This window comes from Anser brachyrhynchus (genome assembly GCF_964034855.1).
Source record: "Anser brachyrhynchus genome assembly, chromosome: 3".
Taxonomy (NCBI): Eukaryota; Metazoa; Chordata; class Aves; order Anseriformes; family Anatidae; genus Anser; species Anser brachyrhynchus.
Window position 1 is genome coordinate 124,021,499 of NC_137696.1, and position 4,336 is coordinate 124,025,834.

The 4,336-nt window shown below is 42.8% G+C and overlaps 1 long non-coding RNA gene across 1 annotated transcript; it reads right to left on the reverse strand.

Moving 5' to 3' along the window:
- Nucleotides 1-2,752: 2,752 nt before the first annotated feature.
- On the reverse strand, nt 2,753-4,065 carry LOC308192202. Its single transcript, XR_013948646.1, has 2 exons — nt 3,675-4,065; nt 2,753-3,442 (listed from the first exon to the last, which is right to left on the reverse strand). It is a non-coding gene; the product is annotated as an uncharacterized lncRNA (long non-coding RNA).
- Nucleotides 4,066-4,336: the final 271 nt, after the last annotated feature.

Sequence of the window (4,336 nt, forward strand, 5' to 3'; positions counted from 1 at the left end):
GCTCTGCAAGCCTGCTTTCCCCTGGTCGTATTCGCCTGTAACATCAGCGAAGCAGAAGCTCTCGTGTTGAAAAACCCCTACTGCTTTGATGGCTTTGCATCACTATTTTGATAGGATGACACGCAAAAAATAATGTATGGGCTCCCCCTTCTGCCTGAGAACATCAGTGCATGAAAAAGCAGGGCCAGGATGATTTTCAGATGTGCCAAGCACTGGCAGATCCTGTAAAATAAAAAGGGAAGAGTGTTGAGCATATCTAGAGTAGGGACGACCTGTTCCCAGAGCCACACGTGCCCTGGTTTTATTATTTCGGTGCTGAGCAGGTAGGGAAAGGCAGCACCACCGACCTCTGCAGCGTTTGGGCAGACGGACACGGGGCTCGTGGCAGAGCTGCCACCTAAAAGGGGAAAGGACCATAAGGCATCGAGAGCCTGAGGGTTTCCTTTTACTCTCAAAAACTAAAAGTTAGGTCTTGTGGGCAGCTCAGCTGCTTGTATGGCGAGTCACCCACCTGGCTGTCCAAGGGAAGGCAGCTAATGGTTTCGGAAATTATTTATTTTTTGATGGTTTTTAGAAACTTTTGGGGTTTCAGCAAAGCGTTCCCAATATCCTTCTGGACAAAACGTCCAGCATAAGGCTAGACAAATACGTAACGTGATGGGTGAACAATTGGCTGGTGGGGCTCTAAGGGTACGGAAAATGGGGTCACAGCATTTGGGAAAGGCTCAACGTGCAAAGCCCTGGTCTATGTACGACAGAGGGGTCAGAGAGCTCAGTGCTCTGTCCTGGCTTCAGGACATATCAGTAAAGGCAAACTCTGATATGGGACAAATCTAGGTGTGCTCTGGCAAGCCTAGAAGCACCCATTCCAGCATTTCTGGTCCTGCTGCGAATTCATAAAAGCAGGCTTCCTGTGCGGGGTGATTTGTTAAGCTAATTCGTGTGAATATTGACTTTGCAGGTGTCTGTTACAACCCAAGTCCTGCCTCAGGTGCGCGTGCAGCATCGCCCGTGAACGCCGATGACTTGTACAGGGGAGAGCAAGGGGCGGCTTGAAGAAAGAAAGGGATGTGCAGAGCTTAAAATAAAAGAGACCCCATGGCACAAAGAGGCAAAAGCCCCCACTGAACTCTTGGTTAGCAAGAGGGTTTCACCTTCTTTTGTATTTTATTTTATTTATTTATTTTTTAAAATGCTGACAGCTCATTATTCACAAAAGCCTAGCAGTGATTTGAAAGGGAAGCTCTTAACACCACAGGAGACATCTCACAAATATTTGGGGCAGTTAGGGCTGGCTGCAGCCAGCAAAGCCCCATCCACATCATTTCCATGGGAATTGCCAAACACAACTGTCACGAAACAGCTGCATCGGCCCTAAGACTTGTTAGCCAGCTGATTCTTCCTGATCCCTTACATGTTGATGCCTTTATCTGGCTTTCTACCATTCTAATTTCTCAAGGGAGAGAAACTGGAAAGTCAAAGAACCGAGGTCCTGTACTGAGCCCAAGCAGGATTTCTGCATGGCCTCAGGGCTATGAGATAAAGATTCATAAAACTCATATTTTGCTAAATTTCCACCAGTAACATTTCATGAAGAAAAAAAAAAAAAAAAGGAGGTGGAGGCAGAAAAGTGAACAATTAAGAGGAAAAAGCCACCGGGCTGCCTGTCACCCTGGAAAACCTTTTTCACTCTAGAACCACCTTCTCCAGACGCAATTTTTGATCCTGTATTTGCTGGATATATCGCCAATGACATCATAGACATTAAGCTGTGGAAGAGCTTCTTAAGAGACAATATCCCCTCCAGACGAGCAACGGGCCGTAGCCTGTACGACGAAACTCTGCAGGAGAGGGATGCGTCTGCGGAGAGCCAAGTCTGGGAGCTGAGGGATGGCGGAAGGGGGGACTTGGTCCTTCTGGCAGCTATGCTCTGCTCCTTGCTCCAGCCTTGTGCTGTGCTCAGCAAGCTCTCAGCTCATAATATCACGGCTCCTTGCTTTTTTGAAAACTCTAAAAAGTTACTGGCACAAAAACAGTGCTCCTTCCCAGATAGTATCACTCAGGAGAGCTCAGCTCTTTAGAGAAAATATTTATTTATTTATTTATTTATTTACAGAATGACTGAGGGACCGGAGTACCATGACCTGGCCCTCCAACAAGCCTCCCCTGCTGCATGTTTCCAGTTAGATACAGCACCAGTGAGCCCTAAATCCAGACGTCACCGGATGAAGCAGAGGTCTGGAGGCAGAGGCAGCAGCGAGGTCCAAGTATCAGAGCTGGGTTTCATTTTCCCACTAAGCTGAACCAAAATGCTTAGACCCAAACTTCAGGCTGGGTTCCCTCTGCGTAACACACTGAGATATCCATCGGTACGTCAGGCAACATGTAACATCAGGGCTTACCCACACGGAAATACCACGGGGACCTTTGATTTAGGAGCCAAGCTGGGTTGTTTGTTCCATGGGTTCTTCCCAGCAGAGCTCTGTGATGCCAGTTTTTAGCAGCACGCGGCCAACACTTGACTTTTTATTAAAGCCATGGGTCAGTGAGTGATACAATTACCTGGGCATTTCCATCTTCATTTTTAGCAAGTCCAAAATAAAGTTCTAACAAAGTGCATTTAGTCCTTCACCAGTGATTGCTACCTTATTTTTTTAATACTTTCCTTAAGGTAGTTACCATTGATAGTAGCTATCAGCTCTCGTTTAGCTGAAGATATTATTAGGGTTATATTCACACTAGTGGTCAAAAATTGTGTTTCTTTTTCTTTTTCTTTTTCTTTTTCTTTTTCTTTTTCTTTTTCTTTTTCTTTTTCTTTTTCTTTTTCTTTTTCTTTTTCTTTTTCTTTTTCTTTTTCTTTTTCTTTTTTTTCTTTTTCTTTTTCTTTTTCTTTTTCTTTTTCTTTTTCTTTTTCTTTTTCTTTTTCTTTTTCTTTTTCTTTTTCTTTTTCTTTTTCTTTTTCTTTTTCTTTTCCTTTTCCTTTTTCTTTTTCTTCCTTTTTCTTTTTCTTTTTCTTTTTCTTTTTCTTTTTCTTTTTCTTTCTTTTTCTTTCTTTTTCTTTTTCTTTTTCTTTTTCTTTTTCTTTTTCTTTTTCTTTTTCTTTTTCTTTTTCTTTTTCTTTTTCTTTTTCTTTTTCTTTTTCTTTTTCTTTTTCTTTTTCTTTTTCTTTTTCTTTTTCTTTTTCTTTTTCTTTTTCTTTCTTTTCCTTTTCCTTTTCCTTTTCCTTTTCCTTTTCCTTTTCCTTTTCCTTTTCCTTTTCCTTTTCCTTTTCCTTTTCCTTTTCCTTTTCCTTTTCCTTTTCCTTTTCCTTTTCCTTTTCCTTTTCCTTTTCCTTTTCCTTTTCCTTTTCCTTTTCCTTTTCCTTTTCCTTTTCCTTTTCCTTTTCCTTTTCCTTTTCCTTTTCTTTTTTTCCATATATTCTTTAGTGTAGTATAAGCAATACCTAGAAGGCACAAAGCAACAAGGAGCCCCTGAGTAATTATCACACTGATAACCTCCATTAACGTGTTTTTTGTCATATTAGCTGAAATGTAGGTAAAAGAAATCCCATCTCGTGACCACATGAGCACAAGCCCTGAGCCTATACAGGCCCTGGGAAGAGCCATGTAGGAGTTGCAGTGAGGATCGGCAGAAATCCTCTGCCCAAATTCAGGCTGCCAGGACCACATCTTTACCTCCGAGCTCGGCCAAGTGTTTTAGGAGGCGTGGGAGGGTTGCCAACATCCCTTTACGCTCCCTGCTTCTCCCCAGAAGAGCCGGTGCAGGGGAATCAGTGCCACCAGGCAATGGATGCTGATGCTACGAGGCTGGGGCAAGCACCCTTCTAAAGCATGCAAGAGCAAAATGGTTAATAAGGACAAAAAAGAGAATTACAATTAGACCCAATTTTATGTTGCTCCTTAGCCACCGGGTGTCACTCTTGTCTATAGAGTCAGAAGGGATTTTTTGGTCGCTGTTAAAATCTTATCAACAGATTCTGCCGCTGCCAGCGGCGACAGCAGCGTCCCCATTTATCACACTTTCCCAGGTTTCAACATCAAATCACAAGCTTATTAAATCTGGGGATATTGGAATATGTCATTTTAGCCTGCAGTGCTGTTTGCCAAACACAGGCAAAACACATTAAAATGTTTTTTTACTTATTAGTAGTAGTGTAAGTGCAGCTGGAAAATTTAGATCTGGGTTTGGATTGGGAGCTCTGAGGGTGTCTGAGGGTGTCTGGCTCACCAGGACTTACCCCAGGTCTTCACAGCTTCTGGAGGGAGGGAAGGGGAAGAAGAAAATGTGATGGGCAGAAAAACCAAAAAAAAAATGTGGATTTGCAGGCCTCTCCTCT